The 11,335-nt window shown below is 47.2% G+C and overlaps 1 protein-coding gene across 7 annotated transcripts in view; it reads right to left on the minus strand.

Annotated features, from left to right (window-relative positions):
• C16H11orf24 (chromosome 16 C11orf24 homolog) overlaps positions 1–5,832 on the minus strand; it is a 30,203-nt gene extending 24,371 nt beyond the window's left edge. The window contains exons 1-3 of one of the 7 annotated variants that reach the window (XM_075047794.1): positions 5,705–5,832; positions 4,629–4,751; positions 340–436 (exon numbers count right to left, since the gene is read on the minus strand). The gene's annotated coding sequence lies outside the window, so the exon portion shown is untranslated. Of the gene's footprint in view, positions 1–339; positions 437–2,013; positions 2,205–4,628; positions 4,752–5,553; positions 5,608–5,704 lie in introns of those variants that run through there. The other 6 variants (XM_075047795.1, XM_075047798.1, XM_075047799.1 and 3 more) reach the window with 6 other exon arrangements.
• Between the last annotated feature and the right edge of the window lie 5,503 nt (positions 5,833–11,335).

The following is an 11,335-nucleotide window of genomic DNA, read 5'->3' on the forward strand; positions in this document are numbered from 1 at the left end:
CAGGGGATGATGTATATTGAGAAATGGGGAAATGAAGATGTAGCACAAACGTGTGAAGTAGCCTCCTCTCAAATTAATGGCTTGCTTGATCTTAGATGGATCCCCAGTATTTCCCTTCAACCAGTTTGCATTCATAACACTTCTACCTTTATCCCCTGTTCTTCAATTTATTCCCAGTTCATGAATAGGGATGAATTTTGCCCTCACCCATACACACATGCTCATTTCCTGCTGACTTCTACAAAATTTCCCTCTACTAATGGACTTGTTTCACAGCAGTTTCAAATCTGTCCAGAGGGAGCAAAAGAAAGAAAAAAAAAATTGAGTGTAGAAACTTACCAGGCAAACACTTTTAACTGTTCTCTTGCTGTCAGGAATTATCGCGCCTGTAGGGGATGCAAAGGCCAATAAAAGCCTGGATACAGTAGGACTACAGCTGAAAGCATAGGGAAAAAAATAAATGTGTAAAGTATTATTGTATGCTACCAGAGATCCACTTCTCTGAGACTGTCAAAGCATTTTCACAAAGAGATGGAAGAGTGGAAAGGTTTATCCTGCTGTTTAATACTGAGAAGCCAAACAAAAAAAGATAGAGAAGACGACTCAGCAAAAGAACATGCTTAATCCTATTAAAGTTAATGAGATTTCACCCTGGTCTCCACACACAAGTCGTATTGGGAGTTTAACTTAAGTGGATTTAAACCCAATTTGGTTAAAGTGCTGCAAAGTCTCCCCAAGCCAAATAAAAATAAATCCAACACAAATATACATGCAAAATTCAATTTCTCCCTCCTTTTTTTTTTTTTTATAAAACAAATCTAAAACCAGTGCACCTTCTCCATCTGAAGTATGTGCTCAAGTGTTTTGCTGAACTATTGCATAAGCAGTTCTCCAGGCTGGCACCAACGCAGCTGGAGCTCAGGGAAGGCAATCCCAACACCGTCCTGGACAGTCAGAGGCAAGAGGGTCATCATTACCAGAAGCAGTGATGGTTGTGAAGAGGACTTGTTGAATGTCTCAATAAATTAAAAAAATGGCCCTTGAACACAGACAACCTCCCCTTCCCTGTGTATTTAGGGAATAATGGAGGTGGCTATGGGGGCTTGGACACTCCATAGCCACATCTGCAGAGCACGATTTAGTTGTCCTTTAGAGGACACAGCTCAACTGAGACTCCCCAAGGAAAGGTGACAGGAGCTGTGGTGATGGTCAGAGATAATCCAGGCATGCAACTGCAACCTGCACTGACTGCACAGACCTAACTTCCTGCTCAAGTGGAGGACCCGTCTGGTTCCTCAAGCAGGTGCAAGATGTACAGATGGACTGTGGGTCCTGCCACATGCACTGGGGAACTGTCCAGCTGGCTGCATATAAGCAAGTACCCATATCCCTGGCTCTCTGCCCTCCATTCTTTTCTTCATACCACATTGTCCTACAAGAAAAAACAAGCAAGTGCTCAACATGCTTTCCAAATGGTTGACAAGTTATTACGTGAACTGCGAGGAAAGGACGTGTTGGAAAATCCAGGCTCACACGCTGTCATTCCAGAGATCTCACATTCTGCAAAGTGCATTTGAAGACTAGCTCTCCCACCACAGCGATGCAGCCATCAGGGACCGTGTTTCGGTCTCATTCTGTCTGACGACACTGCACAGCACCAACTCGGTGTCAGTGCAGTAGCACTCCTACCTCTCAGCACTGCAACCCAAGATCTGACCCTTGAGGCCAAGCCCACAACGGCAAAGAAAAACAAAGCCAGCAACGGCAATGGAAGACTGACAGAAGTTTTGGCACCTACACTGATCAACATTCAAAATTGCCCAGAGGAAACTTCATTTCAGTGATAACCACAATAACGGCACAGCCGAGCAATTAGCTAAATGTAGGGTTTCCACAAACACGCCTGAAGAACTAAAGCAACAAGGAAGCCAGACAGCACAACAGCAAGCAGCCAAGTGCTGCTCTACACACCAGCAAGGCAAGCGTGTTGTTCCACTGAGCATTAAAACCCACTTCTGCAGTTCTTGCCACTTGCTTTTGTTGGAGAAGTTGTTCTCAGGATCACGCAGCAATGTCCATGCAGACATTCCTTCAAGAAGGAGGCCCCCGTACCATGCTGGAGATACGTTGTCCTTTCCTGGATGAATTGCTGTACCACAGGCACCCTGGGTGCCCTACCTGCATGGTGACCTCCTTGGACTGCCAGCACTGAAAAGCTGGAAGAGCTGTGAACAACGTTTCCAAAGTGCACAATCAGCTTCTGCCTTCACTCATTTTCAGCATCACTACTGTCCCTGCAGCACCAGCAGCATCCTTACACCCCAGGGGTCAACTCAGAAGCCCCACTGACTCCTCCAAGTCTAAGCTATAGAAAGGGAACCACAACTTCAGTCCAAGGGAGCAGAACTGACAGGAGGAACAAACGTGTTAAGTGCTTGCTACCATTCAGAGAGAAAGGGTTCAATTGCAGTTTACTCTGCAGGAGTTCTTTGCTTCCCAGTCAACAAAGTCAACAGTCCTTTGCGAGTCCTTCCCAGACCCAGAGGGGCTGGGTATCACTGACAGGCAGGGTATGATGAAGGGTTACACCTGCAGGACAGGCTGGAAGCCAGGAAGGGAAGCCACCTTGCTGAGCCAGAGCACACAGTGTCAGATGGCATCCAGCAACAGTGCACACAGTAGGGATATTGCCCTCCCCGTCCTCTTAAGGGTAGGAGGAAAAAAGCCTCAAAGATCATCTAGTCTGGCTCCTGGTGCAGCATAAGCTGTGGAGTTTCATCCAGCAATTACTGTGCTGGGGGTGGGGACCAGGGAAGGGTATCTCATCTACCGCACAAATGAACTTTGTGCCAGCTCTTGTGTTTGTAGGAATGAACCCCCTCCTTCAGAAAGGCACCCAATCCCAATTTAAACACTTCAAAGGGCAAATGGCCAGCTGGCATGGATTGTCATTTCTCTGCAAGAGAGCTGTAGCAACGCACAGCAGCTGAGGATCTACATGCAAGTGCCAGTGAATTGGCTGCTTTTTCCTCCAGCTTTCCCAGTGCATAATTGCTCTTGCTATTAGAAGTTTGTATCAAACACAAAGCAATAATTAAAGGGCAAGGATAAATCTAAAACAGATATTAGCAGTGCCTGAACATGCTTATACATGTCTGGTGATGAGAGCAGAAACAGGCCAGAGCAGATGGATCTGAGCAGGGCTGTTCAGCACACACATGCAGGCAATGCAGATGATCTCCATATGGAGATGAGGGCTGTGAGGAAATGCATGTGCATGACACCCAGCCACCCAGATGACTGCTCTGAGCCATAAGCCCAGCATCACTCAGAACATGCACATCAGCCAGGATGAAGCAGCTACTGCGATACACCTGGTTTGTGGGTACGCAGCAGAGCAACAAGTTCATTCCCCTTGCACCCAGGTCCCCGGTAATTTTTCACTGCAAATATGCTGGCATAAACTCTTGCTGGACATGCTTTACGGCGTTTTCAGTTTATAAAACTGCGTTCAAACATGGATGATGATACATAGAACACGGACTCGGTTAACACTCTGTCAGAGCATGGGGAGACATCAGCAGAACTGTATACTAAAAGCTTCACGGAGAAAAGTTTTATCCACACCTTAAAATAAAACAAAAACAAAACCGAAAAGAGGTAAGAAACTCTACCCAAACAAATCAATTCTTCATGGTTTCTCCAAGCAAAGTTTTGGACATTTCCAGCATGCACTGCTTTAAACAAAGATCTCCATTCCTTAAAGTCCCTGTGACATTTTCACTTAAAAATTTAGTCAGTCACTTACAATTGAAAAAGTCAGATATTACTTTTGAAAGTAGCTACATTACCTAACCCTGTAATTCAGGCTATGAAGCCAGACATTTTTAAATACATTACCAGGCCTTCAGCATGGATGTTTTTCACTACTGAAGCTTGAAATTTTGCTTGCAAATTACTCCCAGTAATTTGTCTGTGCCAGGAGACTTCCCTTAGAAGGCAGAGATGGCAGGCTGCATGGATGTGCCAATTAGAATTTCAATAGGAGATAACCAGATGCAAAGCCTGTTTTCTGGCAGATGGGTTTATAAATCCAGCAGGGAATTTGCAATTAAAACAAAAAATAAAGATGTCTGCACCAACGTGTTAAGAGGTATGTAGTCTGGAATTTCCCCCAGAAAGTACTAAAGCAATACATGTGCTTATACATACATTTTATATATATATGTGTGTGTGTAAAAACTAGAATCAAGCAGCAAACATGCACAGCAAGTGCATTAATCTACTATAGACATGAAAGCTAATAAAAACGGATAGATTCCTTTTAAACTATCCATTACCATGTAATGGACTGCATTAACATATATAGTACTGGATGATTATGGTAGATAAGTAAGATTAATACAGAAATACATGCACTTTCTAGAGAGAGATACTGCATCAACATGCATCTTACAGCCTAGTTTTCAAGGCTACTGATCAGCCACAAACCCTCTGAGGTCTAAAGGGCACCAAACGCTCATTATGAGCAAGTTTACCTCACTCAGCAAGGCTGCAACTTAGCTCAAGGCAGGGAGGATTAGGGTATCTATGGGTTTGTTCCTCCAGTAAGCAATCAGTTAACTCACTTTATCAGGAAACACGAGTGCTGTTGCATGACCAAGCCTGGCAGGGATTCAGTCAGCTAACATGTAGGACATCAAGGCATCTGACTTGACAGGATCCTGAGACAGGATTTTTCTTTGCCAGTCCTAGAAGACGAAGTTTGGGAGACAGCAGAGGGGAAAGGTAAGGGATTCACTGAATCCACCAGGACATGATCTACTGCAATAGGGTATCCCCACAGGATGCTGTATTTGAGAGCTTGGTCAAAGAACAGTATTTATTCTTCCTACCACTTACTGGATTCCAGCTGACACCTTGCTAACATTGCCCAGGGTACAGTTAAACCTACTGAAAACCTTTACTGAAGGTACGAGAAGATGAAGATTTCAGTAGGATACCACACAAAGCAGGATTCCATTAACAAAGGTATCTCAACCATACTCTCGACATTACCAAATAAATAAGACACAAGATATTTTTACGTATCTGTAATGCCATGCGTAAGGGTGATCTGCCACAGACCCCGTATTTCTGAAGTGGTCCACAGGGCCTAAAAATGTTACATTTGAGGCAGTGAATTACTTGCTGAGTCAATCAGCTCTCTTCCCCGCAGTGAAACGGAGTTCCCTCCACTCCCACCTCCCCAAGAACAACATCACCTGCGAGCACATCGCATCGCAGGAGAACAACGGGCTAGCGCAAAGCCATCACTGCCACGACTGCTAGAGCGGCGTTGCAACTCACTTGCAAATGTATTTACAACTCACTTGCAAATTTATCTGCCACTTCTGCGGCAGTTTATGGGGACGGCTGCCGAGCCCCTGCTCCCCCGCTCCCAGGCCGCAGCCACCCGTCCTCGTCCCGCCCGCGGCCCGCAGCGGTTCAAAGCGACACCCGCTCCACGGCCTCCTCCCCCCCGGCCCGGAGACCCCCGTCCCTGCCGCTCACCCGGCACGGCGTCCCCCCCGGCCCCGCTCCTCCAGGCCCGGGACGAGCCACCGCCCCCCCTTCCTTCCCTCCCTCCCTCCCTCCCTCCCGTCCCGACGACGTGGCGGAGCCCGGCGGAGGGCGCGGCCCACGGGGCGGAAGAGACGCTTACCCCGGCGGAGGCGGCCGCACGCCCGGCGTTGCCGCGGCCCCCACGGGCACCGAGAGGAACCCCGCACGCCGCCACATGCCACGGCCGCGCCCCCCTCCACCTTTCATTGGCTCTCCCGCCTATCTCCCCGCCCCGGCCGCACCTCCCGCCCCGCCCCCCTCCGCCCGCGCCGCGGACGGGGCCCTCGCCGTGCGCAGGCAGGGCCTTTCACCCCGGAAACAGCGGGGCGCGGAGGCAGAGGGGGGGAGGGAGGCTACCTGCCCGCGGAAATGACGTAAACTCGGGGGCGGGGTTTGGGGCGGGGCTAGGGAGCGGAAGCGGGGGGGGCGTGTGGGTACCGGCAGCAGCGGCCGACGGGGCTGGGCGAGTCGCCGCCCGGCTCCGCGGTGCGAAGGCCGGCCTTGTGCGGCGGGCCCCGCCTGGCGGGAGCGCGAGCTCGGCCCCGGCCGTCCCGACGGCTGGCGGCCTGCGGGCCGCCGCCTGCCCGAGCCCCGGCCGGGCCGGCCAGTACCGCCCCCGTCTGCTCAGGGAGAGCTTTGCTGCCTTCGCTGCGGGCCCGCCGGTCCCGAGCGCGGCCTGAGCGGCAGCGGTGGCCGTACTGCCGGCTCCCTACCGCTACGCCGAGCCAGAAATGGCCCCGGTTGCACTTACTCTGTATGAATTACCCTAAATGTGCGCCAGAGATGAGCTTGAGATCCGTGGAGTTTAGAGTTTGGCCTAGGATACGCCAGTGAGAACCTGTAGTCAGATGAAGTATTTTTGTTCTCCTCCTGAATCTTCGTAACACGAACTCCAGCGTCCGCCATCTTCTGCAACCTGCAGCACAGCAGCAGGAGTGTCTTTTTGGCAAAACTGGGGTTTAATACCAACACATTTTGCCCGTGTCTTCTGTGAGCAGACGTCACGGGATTTTTTGCGACGAGCAGAGTATCGGTGGCTGGGTTGGTTGGGTCCAAATTTTCATAATTGCCACCAAGGGGGGAAAACCAGAAAAATGTACAGGGCAACAGCTTCTTGCTACCCTGGACTATGAAGAACACAGATAACTCCACCATAATCGAGGCATAACTTTTCCCGTGTAATCCCTAAACTATGCAAGTCTCTGGTTTACTAGACATGATAGTCCACTATCAACAGCGTTGTTGAAGTAGAGAATGCTGCTGAATTACTGAATCAAGCAGCAGAAATCAGCTCCTTGTTGATTGTTTTACTGGTTTTAGTGCTGCTGCCTATGCCACAAGTTTGCATGCAGCAGCCCACAGCTGCTTGGGGCAAACTCTAGCAGCTGTGGAGCTTTGAAACTTTTCTATACCAGTTATATACATGCATGTACAGACACACATATGACACAAGTGTCTGACCCACATTCTGAAACATGGAGCCAGCTCCATGAAATGGCCAAAGGTGCAGGACTTCCTTTAAGCCATGGGTGCCCATTTTAGAGCAAGCACACCATCTTCTGAATTCAGCTCCTTCGGGTTATTTCCAGATTGCCCAAAGAAGAGTCATCAAAAAAAAGGTGCAGAAAACAGCACTGTGCACGCACAGGCACAGTCCGTATTGTGAGATGCTTTACACAGTGATTGTGGCATTGAACAGGTGAAGAAGGAGCCCTTGCTACCTCAAATCATTTAAGGATTTCCGCTGCTACTTCTAATCTGGCCATAGATGAAAGTGATGCTGAAATTGTTCACGCATCCCAATGTAATTTTAGAACACACACATTTGCTTTTTGAAATGAGCAATGAGGAGGAGGAGTTGTTACGCTGGTCCATCAGTTAATTAAAAGCAGACAAAATGCAGAGCTGGCCAGCACTCCACATTAAGGACTCAATTTAAAGCCTGTCTGTTTGTATATATTCTATAGATATATCATTCCATCATTCATGTAGGATACTGACATCTACTGAAATATTCCCTCCCCTCCTTTCCAGAGAAGGAGGAAGGGAGAAGGAAGCTCTGCAATTTAAGAGAATTAGAAGAGACAGTTGAAGGGGGGAGGAGGACTGTCTGCTGTAGAACAGATTATCTGGCAGGACCAAGCCAACGATGGAGGAAATAATGTGAAGCTGTTGAGCAAAGGAGGAGGGCACATGGCCCTAAGGCTTGGTGTAGTGGGGAACGAGCACATTTCTGGGAAAACAGTCTCAGGAGGAAAAAAAAATGCACATGGAGATGTGGAATGGGAAAATACAGGCACTGAATAAAAGCTGTGATCATGCAAACAAAGAGAACAGGATGTCACGAATACGCCCGTGCTCACTTCTCTCCCTATGATGCACGAGGAATGTCAGTAGGTCAGTCTGTTTCCTTTGACAATCCCAGAGGACAAACATAATTTTGAAGTGTTTAGAGATCTTTGCAACTTTACATGCCTCATGTGAAAAGCTGAGGTACTAAGACATGCTTGCAATAGCAGGTTTTCATAGAATATAAATAAGGGCTAAACCACCATTGAGCTTTCGGTTTGTATTTATTCCATATTGTCAGGAGAGCAGAGGTTATGGGATGTAATGAAATGCTATCAAAGGGGATTGGGCTGGAGGTGCAGGAAGGAGATTTTAGGATATTAGTTTAAACAGGAATGGCTCCAATATAGTCAAGCTATGTCCCAGATGTTAACTCATTCAGGGGTTTTGCACTGACTGAGCTAGAGACCAAAAGGCAGGTCTGCATTTAAGAAATAACACATCTCTGTTTTAAGAACAGATGTTGATTGGGATAGGGAATATTTGCTCTTCTGGACTATTCAGATAAACTTAGCCAGTTGACGCAATGCAAAGAATAGTCACACATCTCCTATTATGTCTAAGAAAAGGTGGAACTACATCCCTTAAAACACATGGAAGGTTGAACCTCCCTGCCCTGCATTGTAATGGCCCTTTTCGTCCAGTGCCAAGAGAGGTTCCCAGGCTGCTTGGGAGAGCTGTCCCCCTACAAGCGTCATCCCTCCAACTCTGCATGTGGTAGGTACAAGCTCCTATAACAGAGTTTTAGCTTGGCGTGGGCCAGATTCACCTCCGCTATAACTCCAGTCTAATTAAGCCAAGAACTTATTCAGCCTGCTATCATTTTTTTCCATAACCATCTTTTCACAGAGGACATGCCTCTGCCAACTCTCAGGCTGTGATTAGGGAAGAGTCTGGATAGAAATGTTGACAATATGCTTGCAGAGTACTAAATACCATTGAATATGGTCTGTAAATATTTACACTTGGAGGAAGAGATTTGCTCTTTGCATAGTTTGCATGCTGGCATCTGCTAGGCTGAATAAATTACTAATAAAAATCACATTGTGAGAAAACAGTCCATGCTGATTCTTTGGAGCTATTTTATTAAAGACAATGGTGTGATAAGCAAATACATTCCTTAGGAATTACATTCTCTCCAAAATTTCAGTGCTGGAGTAGGCACTATTGGTCTGTGGAACTGAGGCAGCACACACTGCAGGAGTGCAGGTTTTCCTAGCGAGGAACCCTAGGCTGAAATGAAGGACATTTTAGCTGGGGAAGGAGAGCCCTTCTCCAGCAGGACTAGTACCTGCAGCCAGCTCTACAATGGCTTGCTTTGGCATGACAGTCTTGAAGGGATTTGGCCATGGTTCCTTTCTGGTCTTGCATCCTTCCCAGCCCGGAATTCAGTCCCACCAAATCGTGAGTCTGACCAGCTCTTGTAATTTTGAGTCTTTTCTGAGCATTCTAGCTTCCTCAATCAAGATACTGCATGAGAATCATTTTAAAATGGCTTTGGTGTATGTGAGGAAATGTCTGGAGATGTGAAACAAAAGTGCTCCGAAACATGGAAATGTGGATAAGCATATCTCAATTTCAGTGAGCTGAACTCCTCATGTTTGAGCATAGGGGTTCCCATCCACTGACAGCTGTCACTTAAAAATCAAATTTCATAATTATAATTCCAAATGCTCTTTATAAACTTATTTTAAAGCCAAGATTCTCATGTAATATAATTGTAGCAATGTGCACCAAATTAAAGAATTGGTCACAGGGAGAGACCGTCAAATTGACTGCATTTTGAATTATTATAAAGAATTAAATACATGCAAACAGCTAAAAATTATCTTCTCTGTGCATCTGCAGGACCCATAATGATGCTCCAGTTATGTTCAGACTCCTAGAGCTGTCCCACCGGCATCATGTTACTGCAGCTTCATCATGAAAAATGGATATCATGCTCTGCCAGAAATGCTGCCTCTCTGAAGCCATGGGAATCTCTGAAGCACAAGTTAAAACATACGTTAACTCCTCACAGCTAAGCAGCAGCATGAAAGACATTTCTAGCAGTGTATTATCAGACATATATTGTACCTGACATCATGGCACAATGTGTTACAACATCCTGTACTTCACTATCTTTCTCGTTGCTGGCTAGCGTTGCTGGCTAGCTTTGCTTCCTGGTGCAGCTCCTTGCTAGGCTCATCATCCTTGATGGAGTGGAAGAGAAAGTACAGGCTGAGAGCGGAGGGAACCTGGGACTGAAGAGAGCCACAGACTGCGCAAGAAGTAGGGCAGAAAGGGGGTGCCAGCAAACTGTTAAAATTTCCTTTAGGCCATGGCACAAGGCAGAAAGCAGCTCTTGAGAAGTTTCTAACCACAGTCCCACCATGTTACCCTGTTACCACATTGCAACCTGGAAAATCTCTTAGGCGAGTACAAATGCATGGTTCATCCATGGCAGATGTTGTGCCATGTGAAGACTGGGTGGGAGTGCTGTCATAGCTCATCTCTGGGCTGCAGTTGGCAGCTACACTCCACTGATGTGGCCTGGTATACACTCCAGTAGGCAATGGTGCCATCATATACCCTAGGGATATATAATAAAACCAGAACTGGAGCTTACAATATAAATTCATTCCAATTCCCAAGGGCCCAAATTCACACTTCTTGGCTGTTCTAGCATTTGGATTTCTCATGATGCAGTGACTCCAACATCACCACAAAGGGGTAGCATATGGTTGTTTTCTACTTCGGGTTTGTAGTGTGCTTGCTGAACAGGCATGGAACATGTCTGACAGGTACTGTACAGCCACACACAAGAGCTGGTCCTCACTCCTAAAATGCCATCCTGAAGAATAGCAGACAGGCTTTGTCCTCACTAATGGGGGTGGAAAAGGAGAAAGGACAGGTTTCCAGTGCGTTAACTGATGAATTTTTCCTAAGGGAAAGCAAAACATGCTTTGACTGGTCAATACAACCTGCCTTGTCCACACAAAGATATTAAGCATGCCTCTCCTTCTGGCATAGGTGTGGCCATACAGGGAAGTAGAAGGGTTGGGAGAGAGACAGATCAGAAGTGCCCTGCCAGGGATATAGCTGAATTTGCGTGAGAGCTACTGTTGACCTGGTTTCTGCTCTGCTGTGTTTAGCTCATCCATAAGGATATCTGACTCACACTAGAATGCTTTCCACTGGCTGCTTCCCTTTTTGAAGGACAGCCCAAGCTGATGCAAAGGATGCATTTGGGAACAAGAGACAATCCCTCCAGAAAGTAAAGCTGGAAAAGCAACATAAGCAAGAATCCAAACAGTGAAAAAAGTGGGTTGCAGAGTGGGGTGGCAGAGAACAGGGAACCGCCATTCAGAAAAGAAAAAAAAAGTAGTGAGAGTAGTCGCCC

Source organism: Buteo buteo, chromosome 16 (assembly GCF_964188355.1).
Source record: "Buteo buteo chromosome 16, bButBut1.hap1.1, whole genome shotgun sequence".
In the NCBI taxonomy this organism is placed as follows: domain Eukaryota; kingdom Metazoa; phylum Chordata; class Aves; order Accipitriformes; family Accipitridae; genus Buteo; species Buteo buteo.